A 15,617-nucleotide genomic window follows, 5' to 3' on the forward strand; every position below is an offset into this window, starting at 1 on the left:
GGATAACTGACAGGTTCTCTTTGTAGAAGCAAATAAAGGAGTTGGCAGAGTTTCTAGTGGGCACCCAAAGGTAACAAGAAATATAATTTCATCAGATATGTGAGCATGAGTAAGAAGTCTATCATAAAGATAATTGCAGTTTACAAAAGGAATGGTAAACCACTCCATTACCGTTGCCAAAAAACCCTAAATGGGATCACGAAGAGTCAGACGGGACTTCAATGACAGCAACAGAACATGTCCTGCATCTGTCCTTGTGGATGAAGGTGTAGAAGAATTCTGTGAAGAGCCTGAGAAGATCTCCTAAACCATGCTAGCACATGCCTTGATATTCTGTGTATTATATTCAAAATACCTTGAATGGAATTCAGTACTGTGTACTGAATATTAAGACAACTTGATATTCAATATGAGATCACAGGAGAGGATGACAAAAATATTTTTCTGTATATAATGACTTCAAAGTGAGATCACAGGGGAAGATGGCAAAATGTATTTGGAAAAATATGGCTCAGAATTATGAAAGAGGCTAATGACCTAGAATTAAATAAATATTAAGGCTACCGACTATGTAATTTGGTAACAATGTAATAAGTAACAACAGAAATACTTGGTTGTAATGTTTTAGCTGTGAGAATGATCATAGCCAGAGTCTCCTGTTGCTTTAACTGCAAATGAGCCTTCCTTACTTCTGGAGACAGTCCCACCTTCAGCTCACTCAGTATTTTGTAAAGTCTCAAGAAATTCTTAAGAATTTTGTTTTATCTTCTCAAGATTAAAGTTAAAAATAATCAGTCAGGAAAGGAAGTTATTCTATGTTTTTGCTCTGTCTTCTGTAGTTTCTCTCAAGCCATAGTTCTTATAAATCTCCAGACTCATTCCTCATAAAACTTTCTTTATAATGCTGGACTTCTGAACTTGTCTGGTGAACCTATGAATCCCTTCTCAGAATAATGTTCTTTAAATGTCCTAATAGGAAGGCTTGTTCAATTCCATCCAAAGGTTAATTTAAAATAAAGACATTTTCACTTCCAAGTTCATGGACCCCCTATAATCTTATGTATGAATTTCTTATGTGCCCATGGCCCCCCCAGGTTAACAATCCCTACATATAAAATATTTTTGTATAAAACAATATATTTATAAAGTATGTATAAAATATGTTTATATTTAAAATAATATGAGTACATATTTATGATGTTTTGCATATAAAACAGTTTTCCCAAGAAAGTCTGTTTCTCAAAAAAAATCTTTTAAAAATGACACCCCAAATTCCTTTGCTTCCTCTTCCCCCATCAGTCTGCTAGCTTCATTTCATTCCATGCTGCTGTGTGTTCCCAACTCTAATGCATGGTTTTGTTACCCTCTGTGCTTTTCCCTTCCTGATCTCTACCTTAACTGCTACCTGTCTTCCTTCACCATCCCACTCTATCCCCATTACTATTTGTCTCTGTGCCTCCTTTTGCAGCTTGTCTCTGTATTTTCTGTGCCATTATCCCTATGTCCTCTGTGGTTTATTAAAGTGTGACCGTAGTCATCTTGACCTGCTGCCATCTTAGTCTTTCCTGGTGAGTCCCCAAAGAATGGGCATGCCTGCTCCATTTCATAATTTTATAGTTTATCAATTCAATTTAGTACCTTCTAATTTTATATTCACTATTTTTCTAAATTCTCTTTGTGTAGTTTACCTTTCAGTCCATCTCATGAGCTTTTAGGAAGATGGGAATATCCAAGGTGATTGTATGGAGACAGTCTCTTTTGATACCTCTTAAAATATTACACCATAGAAAAATAGAACTTTGTTTTATCCTTTGCTTTCATCTAAATCGAAAATGGTGTGGTGATCAAAGAGAAGACACCACCCCTAGTAAGCTGGAAGTACTCAGTGAACAAGTGAAAATCATGCTAATACTTCCTATTGCACTAAATATAGTGGGAAAAAACTTTCAAAAGCTGGCAGTTTAATCAGTACAATTTTCAAAATCAAAGACTTTAGAATATACAGAAACTTTTAATTTGCAAAAATGAAATGACTGCTTTTCTTTTCTTCTCCCTTTATTTTCTTCCTTTCCGTCCTTTTGTCCTCTTTCTTTCCGAAGGGGAATTCTTGGAATCCAAGCATATGAGATGAAATAACTGTAATGTCAGACATCTTAAACTTTGAGGATGTTAACATTTCCCTCCTAAATTGTAAAATAAAACTCCTAAACACTTGGAATTTTGTCTCTTGCAAGTGGTACAGTTAAGCTGCTCCTGTCTGAAGATTGTTGATAAACATACAAGTTAAATGTTTCATACTTCTTGAGATTCAGGAATAGAAAATTGACCTTTTTTTGTTTGGTTCATCTATACTTCTGGGTCCCGAAAACATAAAAAGTTTCAAACTTTGGATATATTTATCATCACTGAAAATTAGCGATATTGTTCTTTTGGAAAATGAAAGAATAAATGTGACTTAAATGTGAAAGTTTTAATACAAGTGAACAACTTGTATTAAAGATAAACTCTGACAATTTAGTTTCCAGAATTCAAACATAAACTTTCACAGTTCTATATCAAATGCACTGCAGTTTGGTTATTCACTTGCAGTGTAGCTAGTAATATAATTCTTAATGTTCAAAACTGAGTGTGTGAGAGAACTAGCCTGAATGAAAAACTGTTAGTGTTAGAGTTTGTTTGCAGCCCAGAGTAGGATCTTATCTCTTTTCCATTGCTGGTTTGAAAAATGCAATAGGAATACACATTCCGGATGTTTATACAACACTGCTTAGAAGTGATTTATATAATAACACCAAATGTTCCCTAACAATAGGAGCATGATAAAACATATTAATTTTTGTTTTTACAAAATTTCAGAGTCTTTTGTTCCATGGACTTTGTTCCATGTTCAGGGCGGTTAGGTGCCTCCTTGGAAAGAGTGCAGGAGCTGGAGTCAGGAAGATCAGTGTTCAAAACCTGCCTCAGACATTTACTAGCTGTGTGACCCTGGACAAATCACTTCATCCTGTCTGTCTCATTTTCCTTATCTGTCAAGTGGAGAAGGAAATGGCAAACCACTCCAGTATCTTTGCCAAGAAAATCCCAAGAAGGGGTCATGAAGAGTTGAACAGCAATGAATACGACTAAACAACGACAGAATGTTCCATGAAGTTTTCTTTATTGCTTAATCAACAGAGAGACTAAAAGGTTATTTGTTTTTGACCTGTGCAGTTAGTTATCTTTCCACTCCAATCTATCTTCCACACAATTGTCAGTGATTTTTCTAATGCTCTGGTATGACCATATAAACCCTTCCACTCAATAAATGCCAGGGCTCCCCCTTACCTTTGGTATCAGCTGTAAGTTCCTGTTTGGCTTATAAAATGCTTCACAACCTGGTCCTATACTATTGTATACTATAATCCTATACTATATTATCCTATACTATATTTTCCAGCCTTATTGCATGTTACCTATTCCTGTGCCTTTGACCGTCCAGTCAAATGGACTTTCTTGATGTTCCTAACACACTGCCCTCTGATCACCCAATCTTCTATCCTGGTTTATATCCTGTTAATTGTTTTAATGCATACAAATGTGTCTACCCATGTATTTGGGGTCCAGTGCCCAGCTGAAGAGGCCTGGTCCCAATTTGTTATGCAATTGGTATGTATTGTTTAATAAATTGATATGTTTGGAAACGACACTTTGTTTCCTCAATCATTTTCAATCAACCCACCCATCATAGCGTTTGAGTGACAGGACTATGGCTCCTTTCACCCAGCCTGAGTCTGAGATTTCAGTTCCCCCTGTTCTACACCTAGGGTCTAATTCCATGATCCCAGCCCACCCTGTTCTACATTTCCTACTTGCCTGTGGGTCAAGTTTGTGATCTTGGGCAGGAAAGATGACCTACTATGGTTTCTTCTTAGATTTCTGTTCACTACTTGGTCTGGCGTTAGCCTGAAATCACTGTGTAGTTATCAGAGAAGTTGGGCTATATTGTTTTCCTCCTACTCTACTATCTTGACTGGTCTCACAACTCCAGAGATTTTTTTTTTTTTAAACAGATCTCCTTCCTGCCTCCGTTATATACATTTTTGGGAGAAAATTCTCTTTTTTCTTCCCATGTTTTATTTCTTTTGTCCCTGAATATAGATTTTTAAACAGGGACAAAGGGATTGTTTTCACCTTCTTTGCCATTTGCTGTGCATGTGAGTGTTGCTAAAACATCTATGACAGGTGGGTCAGTGTTGGTGCCACTGTTTCTCTTTGTGGTATTAGCATTGAGAAACAGAAATGGTGTGAAAAGGAGAACTTTAAGAATTGATTTGGGTCATGGTATGATGGAAGGGATTAGATCAGGGGAACTATGAATAAACTTGGGATATCAGAGGACCAGAGGTGTAACTAGGGTGAAGGGATCAGGGATTTTTGCCAGGGCACCAAAATTTAAAGGTGTGGAAATCACTTAAAGCACTCTATAGAATGATAGGGACAACAGAGCCTAGCCCCTAGTTACCAGGAATAAATAATTAAAATAGAAAATGATCAGACGGCCATCTCAGGACCTCTATCCTCCATAGAGGTGATGTTCCAAGGTCTCACCCTACAAAGAGTTCTGGGGTCTCTCTTTCACCCCTGTGTTTATCTTAAAAATAATTGATCTGAAACTCCATAATGGGTTGCTTGTCTTAGGTGCATTTTGTCAAACTTCTTTCTGTGACCAAAACAACTCATTTCTGCTAGACTCAAGATAGATATGAAAACCTCTAAGACAGAGTTGGGAACCCTGAGGTGTATCTGTTTCAGGCTGGCCTCGAAAGAACTCTGGATCTGAGTTCCTCCTCTCTCCCAGCTCTTCTCATAAGGACAAATTCATCAACTTAATGCTATTTCCCAAATTAGGAATGTTACCTTTCCCCTTTTCTGATGCCTGTCCTAAGCCAAAGAGCTGAGTAAAATAACCTTACATACATCTGAACAGAAGCTCCTTCTTGGATGAACTCTATCACCACAGTCTGACTGAGGCTTCCAAAGAGGTGTTCCAGATCATCCCCCAGTCACTGGGGGAGGAAGCCAAGGACCATTTTGCTGGCCCCCCTAGCAGTCATTAGCCAAACCAGCTGGCCGAGGTCCCTGTGGCTATGGAAACCAACTTGCCTGGAGAAAGAGGATTTAAAGTAAGCTTCTTTTCCTTTCAATTTGGTTTACCAAAATGAGGCCTTGGCCCTTTGAATCACATCTTGCTGATATGTATCAGATCAGGCCATTTAATCTTCCCAGTCAATACCTTATCACAGTTTCCTTAAATGTCTTTTCACATGTGACCTTTGGGGTACAATCTGAGACAACTCAGATTACTGCATTTCCTTACACACTGAACTCCTAATATGCCCCATTTTTGCACATAGGGACTATATTGAAATTCCTCAAAAGGAGAAAAGAAGTTTGTAGAACTGGGAAAACCCATCCTGATGCATCCTGAAGGTCAAAGGATGATGAAAAGAATAGGTGATTTTTTGATAACTTACATATTATGTATTTCCTTTAAAAATCAGTGTGTTTGCTTGTGTATATGTGTTTGTGTGTATGTACATTTTGTGAACACGTGCCAGTGCCTCAGGGGATTAGAAAACCACAGACTTAGCAAAGTTCACATGCATAGAATGATAGGTATAAAGAGAAACAAGGTGCAGAGTCCCTTACCCACTCTTTTAAAATCCAAGGTGAGAAAGAAAAAAAGAGTATTTTCTTCCAAAATTTGCATAATGGGTCATGGAAAGGGTTTATTAAGAATCTCTGGAGTCTCCTCTACCATCTTCCTTTCTCTTTCGTCTTTTACTCTGTTGCAGGGTTTTACATTTTCATTTTAGGTAATGCTGTGAGGCCCAAGGCAGGTCATTTTAGAAACTTCTCTCCACATATTAAACTGAACAGCAAGTAAAAATTTTCAAACATATCCAACAGCCAATAAAAACCTGCTGGAGACTGGCAGAATCTCAAAACCTTTGCAGGTTTCCCCTCAAACTGCAGAATTCTGTGGGTTATTAAAACCGAGTTTCAGGCTTTTTTGGAAGAGGCCCATTCTGTGAATGGGACAAATGAGAAGATGTCTCAGGGATTTCAGAAGTAAAAATGCCCCGATAGTGCTATGTTTCATCTGTCTAGGGACTCCATCTTCGCTTCCTTTCCTAGACAGGGCACTTGCATGAAGTTAATCAGTTGGATTGCTTCATCCCAGAAATGCCCTGTCTAGGATAATGAAAAACGAAGCGTTTGCATAGGATGTAAGAAAACCCAGGGTTGAGAACACTAAAAGGAATGGAAGGAAACTGGCCGTGGTAAGGGCTATGGAACCAGAGAATCATAGTTGGAAGGGAACTCAGTTGGAGGGGAACTCAGTAGTTTAGTCCAATTCAGGCTAGAAAAAGAATCCTCACCACAAAACACCTGAGAGTGTCCATCTAGTGAGGACTTCTGATGAGATCTAAGTTTCCAAAGACTTCTCAAATGTCATATAATTCATCCCTCTGCTTTAGGGCAAGACTGAATAAATTATAATACAGAGATATGAATCTGTTCTATTTTTAAGTAAGTATGCCTCATGACTTCTAAGGATAACCCATTCTAACACTGGATAACTTGCTATTAGGAAGTTATATTTAACACATATTTTTATTGTGCTCCTACTTTGTGCAGGGCATTGAACTAATTACCCTATAAACTTATAGACTTATAAATTGCTTTCTTAATAACAGACCTGTGGAGACAGGCAGTTAGAGATTCAGGAATTTAAAATTAGAAGGACCTTGAAGATCATCTAGTCCATTCATTTTGTAGATGAGGAAAATGAGGCCCAGACGGGTTCAGTGATGTGCCCAAGGTCACACAGATATTATATGAGTATTCACATCCAGATCTTGCCAATGCCAAGTCTAATACACTATCAGCCATACTGTACTGTTTCTAGTACAAGTACAATTTGGCGCCACGGTGCATAGAGTGCCAGGCCTGGAATTAGGAAGACTTCTTCGTGAGTTTGAATCCGACATCAGATACTTACTAGCTGTGTGACCCTGGGTGAGTCCCTTAATTCTGTTTGCCTCAGTTTTCTTATCTGTAAAATGAGCTGGAGAAGCAAATGGCAAACTACTCCAGTATCTCTGCCAGAAAACGCAAAATGGGACCACAAAGAGTTGGATGTGACTGAAAACAATTAAACAATAACAAATCCTTATTTTATAGAGGAAGAAGCTGAGGTTCAGAGACATTAGGCGACTTGCCCCTGGTAATCCAACTGGTAAGTGACATAAAAGGATACAAATTCTAGTTTAAGTCTAGGGATGTCCCCTAATGAATACATCTCTGCCCTCAAGTAACTGACTCTCAAGCTGAGGAGATATGGCAAACTCACAAAGAGATACAAAATATCTAACTTAAATCTACTTTGTTGTCATCAAATTAGTTGGTTTTGCTCGGAGGACAGATGGAAAACATTTCCCTGTGAAATGCAATTCTTAGGCTTGGAGATAGTTCCGAGATGTTTTCCCCTGTATATATACTCCTGTATATATAACTACGGGTGCATGAGAGGGGTTCTGTAATATCAGGGATTCCTCCTGTATGGGGTCTCTCAGGGGGATCATGGCAAACTGATGAGCTGCAAGCTGGCACTTCTCTAAGCTGTAAAGGTGTTGCATTCCTTCCTCTGGCCCCATAATCTCCTGTATTCTCCCTCCAAGGGGCCGTCCCGATTCTCTGCCAAAGGGTACACTTTCGGGGCCCTCGAGGGGCCCCTCACCCCGTTTCCCGACTTCCTACATTGTTTAGCTAAGTGACCTGGCTTTCCACATGAAAAACAAGGGTCCTGGCCCCTCCCTGTACTTATTTCTTTCCTACACTCTTTCTTAAGGTGTCCCGGTTTTCCGCAGTTAAAACATTTTTTCTCCAAAGAGATATTACTTAAGGCGGCGGCCAGGTACTTCCCTTGCACCTGTGCCAAGTAGACCTGACTTCCTACCCTTTCACATCTCTGTATCATTTCTTCAACAGATGCATTCTTTGGCAGTCCCAGCATTGCCTTTTTGCAGTCATGATTACAATTCTGCCGCAGCAATGTCCTCAGCACTATCTCTGTCCCTTGGTTTTCCTCTCCCATATCTCGACCTACTGCCTCCTGCAGCCTGGCCACAAAATTAGTAAATGGCTCATTGTTTCCTTGCGTAATCCTAGTCATGGGAAACTCTCTCTCTTTCTTAGAGGCTATAACCTTCCAGGCGGCAATAGCCATTCCGGCAATCAAAACATAATCGGAGGCTGAGTACTGTAATTGATTTCCTGTAGCCTCAAACTGCCCTGTTCCTGTAAATTGCTGATAAGCCTGGGGGGCCTGAGCCCCTAGCCCACCGGTAGTGCTCTTTACCCTCTGAGAAAATTCTGATACCCAAATCACATTCTGCCCAGGGGTAAGGCAGGCTCTAGCTAAGCTCTTCCAGTCATTAGGAGTCAGAACGAACTGACCACTGAGAGTTTCAAGCATGGCTATGACAAAGGGTGAATTAGGGCCGTGCTTGGTACAAGCCTCTTTAAGAGTCGCCACTCTCTTCCACTCTATAGGTATGTGGCTCCTCCGAACCCCACCGGGGACACTGGGGTCCGCTATTTCTAACACAGGAAATGTCCCTACATCTTCTCCATTCTCTATAGCCTTTCTTATTCCTTTTTCCAAACTGGACTGTGGCCCTGAACTGTCTGACCAATGGAGCAGGTTATAAGGAGGCGCAGAGGGAAGGCACGGCGTATTCTCCCCTGCCTCGCCTTTTCCATCTGCTAGATGGAGCTCCGGGTCTATTTTTTCTTTACGCTCCTTAACTTTCCGCTTAACTTTCTGCTTGCCTGGGTCCTCCGTCCCTCCCGTGTTCTCCCCTCCCCTCTCTCCGCTTCCACTCTCATTCCAATCCCGCCCTGGCCTCTCTGGCCCTTCCTTACAAAATTCTCGGAGGTCGTTTAACTCTATTGTGACCCCCGCCTCCCTGCCTTCCCTGTGAAGTGTCTCAGCCCAGACCTCCTGTTCCTCTGGCTTTATTACTGGCAATTGATTCCTCATCCCTGCCCTTTTCCCAGGTGTTTGGGAAGCTTCTCTCCACTTTCTCTCCTTCCGAATCTAGGATTCGGGACTCGCTTCTTTCACAGCCCCTTCCAGGTGTACCCCAAAAGCACCCAGGATTATCTACGCTCCCAGTCCCTGTTTGGGTGCCAACTGCCAAGCCTACAGGCCTGTATTGGGCTACTCGAATCTTTCTTACCTGTCCCAGGTCTTCGGTTGGCCAAACCGGATAAACGTATGAGAGAAAGGTCGTTCCAGAGTCAAACAGGGGTTGAGCTTTATTTCAGGGTCTAGTTACAAATGCAGGGAGATCTTCCTTAGGAGGAAGAGGGGGAGATCTCCTATGGAGGCTAAGCTTAAGGGATTGGAAGTAGAAGTACAAACGGGGAGAGAGGGGGAGGGGAGAGAGGAAAGAAAAGAAGCGGAGCCCTACTTTTCTCTTTGGCTCCACACGTGCTAAGAGAGAGCTTTCTGGCTTCCTCAATCCTACTTAATCTTCAGCCACACAGTTTGCATCTCAATACCATGCTGTTAGGTAACTAGGTGTGCTCCAATCCGGGACGACCTCAAGGGCAGGGAGACTCCACCCATCAGGTATCTCCAGGGGAGAGGCGGAAATACCCAAGCTAGCCAAGCTAGCTCAGTCTGACCTTCTCGAACCCCCGCTGTTCATGGAGGGCCTCGTAAGACTCTAAGATTTAGAAGTCCCACTTTTACCTGCCCGAGACTGTCCACACGGAATTGAGCTTCCAGTCCCAACACCATTCAACTATCAAAATGATCTTCCTAGCACAGTGCACGTAGAGCACATGGTAGGCTCTTAGCAAATAAGACTTGACATACCCAGGCTTATACCTCTAGATCAGAGATATTTGAAGGGGTCAAATAGATAAAATTGTAGCCCAACATCCCTTCTGGAGACTAGAAGAGAGATTGTCCCAGACTTAACTGTTCTGAACTTTGCCTGCCCTCCCCATAGACATCATGCTAGCAGTACAGGAAATGAGCCTTTTCCTATCTTCAGAAGTGACCCAGATGATCAAATCTACCCAAGCCACTCATGACTTGTATCTATATATTCATCTATACAACTTCCTGCCAAGTCCCCTATTTCTTACAAAGATATTGTCCCCATTTTACAGCAGAGGTTAAATGACCTCAGAGTGTCATAGCTACTATACAACACCTCCTCTAATAAAAAGCATTACCTATGCTGTTTGTTATCAGAGCATGACAAACATAAGTTGATTCTAAAAATATCCTGCCAATAGTACTGTGTCAGGGGCCTTTATTCCTGATGTGCCACATATAGAACAAGGACATTTATGAAGTGGCCCTGTCATGACATGATTGGCCCAAAATGGGAAAATTCTTTGTTTTTGAACCACTCTCAAGTTCTTCTCCAAGTCATCCTCTTCCAATCAATGCTCCCCTGGCATCTTCCTGGCATCTCCGCTCCTTCCTCGTACTGCTACCTCTAGAGCTGGGCACAGAGAATATAACCACGTATTATCATTAAATGTTCTCTAGACTCCTTCCCAAATGCAAATTCCCATGGAAGTATAATGGAAGCATTAAATCATGAGGAAGCAGCGTTTACTAAACTTTTGGTCTCACTGTCTGATTTCTTTTCAGCCCAAAAAGCTGGAGTACAATAATTTACATAGATTTTCAAGGGCTATCCTGAAATTGTGGCTTCTGGGTAATTTTTTTTTGCCAGGGTGCTTTCATCAAGCATCACAGTTTTCATGGGAAACCAGATTCCTTGTACCATCTACCATTTGCTGTCTGGGTTTAACCCCATCTATAATTTGACTCTAAACATACCTTTCCTCCCTCTTTCCCATGAGTACTACTAAGTACTTTAAGATGTCACAGATGGGCTTGGATATGCTGAGTCTCACATGGGGCCTTTGTCCAAAAATCTTTCCTCCATTCAGGTGTCCTGATGGTGAAAATGTCACCACCTGTGAGTCATCAAAGTGATGAAAGATTCTTTTTCCTTTCACTTGGGAGTCCAGGGGAAAGGGGAGAAAAAGCAGAGGACTTGGAAGAAGGGAGGGAATGAGAGCACTGAGATGGAGGTTGGGGGAGAGAAATGGTAAAAGGGAAAAAGTTACAGAAAAGAGCAAAGAAGACTTCACTGAGAATTTTACCAAGGGTGCTACTAAGTACTTTTGTCATAGTTGTTGTTCAATTTTTTCAGTGGTATCCAACTCTTAGTGACCCCATTTGGGGTTTTCTTGGCAGAGATATTGGAGTGGTTTGCCATTTTCTTCTCCATCTCATTTTACAGATGAAGAAACTGAGGCAAACAGGGTCAATTCATTTGCTCAGGGTCATACAGCTATGTCTGAGTCCTTATTAGAATGGAAGAAGATGAGTCTTCCTAATTCCAGAGTGCCACCTCGTTGCCCCTGCTCAGTGCCCATGGTACGTCATCTTTTCTGTGCCATGGACCCCTCTAGTAGTCTAGGGAAGCTATGGACTCCTTCTCAGAAAAATATTTTTAAATGCATAAAAATATGATACAAAAGAAACCAGTTTTGTTGGAATATAGCTATTAAAATATACTTATACATATAAGTATATGTATACTTACATGTAAATATACATACATGTAACCAATAAATGAAGTTTCCAAAGTCAGCTGACTCTTAGTCCCCCTACTGTGGCACTATAAGCCTTCATAATGATCCTGGTCTTTATAAACTAGAAAATCATACTTAAATATGTAATATTAATATAAAATTAATCCTTCAGCTTCTAAATACAGGCTTGTTCCCTGTTGCAGTAGTCCATGCTTGAATGAAATATAAATTAGGATTGTCATTCGTTGCAGTGAACGTAGCAGGTGATAGCGTTTCAAGGTACATTTCTCTTCCTCCTTAAAAAAAACTACCAGTTGTCTCCAAGAAGATAATTTATGGAGTGATGTGAAGGGCAAACATTTTATTTTAAACTTTAAGGAGCTTATTCAGGAATAATTTTAGCCAAGGTTGTTCTGAGACTTAAAGTAAAAAAAAAAGAAAAGAAAAAGCAATTTGTTTAGTGCTAGACCAGAAGATGGTAGATGCTTATGGTGCTAATGTGACCTTTGTTCCTCACTCCCGACTTTCATCTCCTGTACTTTATTGTTGGTAGGATGTGTATTTTCATTGTATTCCTCACAGAAAGGGGTAGCGTGGCATTGTGAAAAGCAGGGCTTCTCCACCTTTTCTGTGCCATGGACCCCTCTAGCAGCCTAGTGAAGCTATGGACTTCTCAGAAAAATATTTCTAAATGCATAAAAATATGATACAAAAGAAACCAGTTTTGTTGGAATATAGCTATTAAAATATACTTATACATATATACTCATATATGTACACACGCATGTGTCTGTGTATATATGAGTACATATATGTGTATATATGTATGTATGTATATAATATGTACATCTACATATATCTATATATCCCCAGACATACACACACCAAGTCCAAAGATCCCATGTTAAGAACCCCTGGCAATAAATAGAGAGCTAGGTATGAAACAAGAAAGACCTGTGACCTACACTGACTGTGGGATCCTGGGCAAATCCTCTAGTTCTCTGTCTAGCTCTATATAATATTAATATAAAATTAATCCCAGTTCTCTGTCTAGCTCTGTAAATTGAAAAGAGGGCTCTGATCTTCACTGATAGAAGAAATTCCTCACTGGAAACTCCCTAAGCCAATGAAATCACAGACACAGCCCCTCCCTCTATCCCAAATACTGCTTCTTTTATAGCAAATAATACCCTAAGTACTTTGGAAGATCTGTGATGTCATCATGAGTAACACGTTTATTTATCCTCAGAGTTTCACATGAGGAGAGAATTTCCAGGCATAAGGAAGGTTATGGAAGAGCTCATTGATGTCCTTGTTTTTTGATCTCTGATATCAACTGTTGTAGAATTCAATGATTTTAATTTCTAGACTGATTTTTTTTTATTGCATTCTGAATGGGAAAGAAGAATCACATATTAACATCTTCCATTAATAAATCAGAGTCAGAGTGAGATTGTTTATAGAATTGTGAATTTAGAATCAAAGGCACATGAGAACCCATCTGGTTTCACGCTCTTATTTTACAGATGAGGAATTGAAGCCAGGGAAGGTATGATTTGCTCAAAGTCTCATAGGTTATTGCCTTCTTCCCATGGTGTAACTAGGTATGGAAAAGTGGATTGGAAGGGTACATAAACTTTCAGACACACTTTTAAGACCTAAAAGAAAATAAGAAGTTGGGGAAAAAGTAACCCCAAGTAATTAGCTTCTGTTTTTTCTTGTGAGTAGGTGAGGGCCCACTGCTGGGAAGGTGTTCATTAGTAAGTTAGTGCTACAAAGTGTGCTTGCCAGCATGGTAAAGAATGTTTATCTTTGCTTTCAAATAATGTTGACTGGCTTATGAATAATGATGAGGACATGAAGGAAGAAATTTTTAAATTTAAATTCGCACATTTATTAAAGTTCAAGTTGTTAATGACTTCGTTTTGACTTGCCATAGATTTCTTCTTTTGCAGTGATCATATTGGCTTAGCCTAAAGAAAAGCATGTGAAAAAGTTCATTCGTGAGTGGTTTGTTAACTCCCTGATTCCAATCTTCTTTAGGTCTTTGTTGATAATTTCCATTCAGATAATTAAAAAATGTATTATTTTCCATTAAAGGTATTGGGTGAATACCTTTATTAGTACAGCCATATGATAATACTTGGGGCACCTGGGTAGAGCAGTGGATACAGTACTGATCCTGGAGTCAGGAAGACTCATTTTCCTGAGTTCAAATCCAGCCCCAGACACTTAGTAGCTGTGTGACTGACTGCTTGTTTCTTCATCTGTAAAATGAGCTGGAGAAGGAAACCACTCCAATATCTTTGCCAAGAAAACCCCAAATGGGGTCATGAAAAGTTGGACATGACTGAAAAATGACTGAACTGAATGATAATACCTCACAATAATCTTCCGAGATACATAGGATAGAAATGATCTGATTTTACAGATGAAGAATATGGCCACAGAGAGTTTGTAAGTGACTTTCTTATGTTTACACAGAGGGGAAAGGCAGGGCCAGGCCTCTACTTCAGTGGAAAGAAGAGGGAATTAAGAATTCGATCTGGGTTCTAGATCTAGGTCTGTTGGCAGCTAGCTTTGTAACTTTGTACAAATCACTTAAGCAGGGGGTGGAAGTAGTATTCTTTGCTTGTGCATAGAGGACTCTGGCTAGCTCCTTCCTTTCTAGGTTTATAGGACAGGAGGAAAGAAAGAACTCACTTGAGACAGACCATAACTCGCTTGAAGGTGGACTTTATAGTGTATTCTTTATAAACTCTTGGTTTGCTAAATGGGCAAAGATATTCTTCATACACACACACACCTGTTCTATATTCTATGCCTTGTTACTTTGAGGCTTGTAGGAGAAATGAACATTCCCAGGGGAGAATCAGAAATGACACACATTCAGATGTTCCTGGGGGGAGGACCATGGATAGCACCTGAGCCATTATTTAAATTATTGTTGAAACCCGTCCCCATTAGAATCAGTGTACATGAGCTTAGAATTGTGAATTGGAGTCATGGGTTACATTTAACTTCTCTCAGTTTTATCATTGGTAGAATGAGGAGATTGGACCAGGGTCATAGGATTTACAACTGGAAGGGAGAATGAAGAATTAGGAGATCGTAAAAGTGAGTTACTCATGGCCACTCAAGTAATTAAGACAGAGGTGTTGAGACTTAGGTCTTCTGGCTTCAAATTCAAGTCTCTTGCCACTAACCCATTGAGGGTCTCTCAAAATTTTAGCTTTCACTTAAAATTCTACAGTTTTAGGATTTCTTGGTTGTCCTCAGCCTTTGCTCTTTCTGCTAGACAGTACTGACTTCTCTAGATGATATGGGCACTTATCCTTTTACTTTCAACCACGTGTGTGTGTGTGTGTGTGTGTGTGTGTGTGTGTGTGTGTGTAGGTGTAGGTGTAGGTGTAGGTAGATAGTTTTCAAAATCCTACTTCTGGTGTATTGCTTAACATTTCACGATTTTTAAACTCTACAGTTGTTCTATTTCAGAAATAAAAGAAGCTTTACATGACTTCTAGACATATCTTTACTCTATTAATTCCATTCTGTTGGACTTCCTGTCTCTGTGCCTTTGCAAAGGCCAGTCCCCTGTGCTTGGAATGCTTTCCTTTTTTACCACCACCTTTTGTAATGTTTACTTCCATTCTAGGATGACCCAAGTGAAACCTCCTACAGTATGAGACTTTTCTTGATTTCCCCCCTCCCCACCTCCCAGGCTCTTAATAAATACTTGTTGGGTTGAATTGCACTCTTGGGTTTAAAACCATAGTTGATTTGTATTGTGTTTGCTTTATGTTCCAACCATTTCCTTTGTCCCATTCTTTACTGAGGCCTGTCTTCTAGAAGTGAACACTTACTTTAAACAGATTGACTGAATAAACAGCCCCAATGAAATTCAGACCCTCAGACATTTTCTGCTGTCTGACCTCTGT

General features: G+C 40.1%; 2 long non-coding RNA genes across 3 annotated transcripts in view; one reads left to right on the forward strand and one right to left on the reverse strand.

The window, feature by feature from the left end:
* Nucleotides 1–15,617, forward strand: part of LOC140530920 (uncharacterized) — a 121,403-nt gene that overhangs the window by 59,354 nt on the left and 46,432 nt on the right. The window lies entirely within an intron of this gene.
* The window catches only part of LOC140530917 (uncharacterized), a 1,083,438-nt gene that overhangs the window by 52,217 nt on the left and 1,015,604 nt on the right, over nt 1–15,617 (reverse strand). The window lies entirely within an intron of this gene.

Source organism: Notamacropus eugenii, chromosome 3, assembly GCF_028372415.1.
Source record: "Notamacropus eugenii isolate mMacEug1 chromosome 3, mMacEug1.pri_v2, whole genome shotgun sequence".
In the NCBI taxonomy this organism is placed as follows: domain Eukaryota; kingdom Metazoa; phylum Chordata; class Mammalia; order Diprotodontia; family Macropodidae; genus Notamacropus; species Notamacropus eugenii.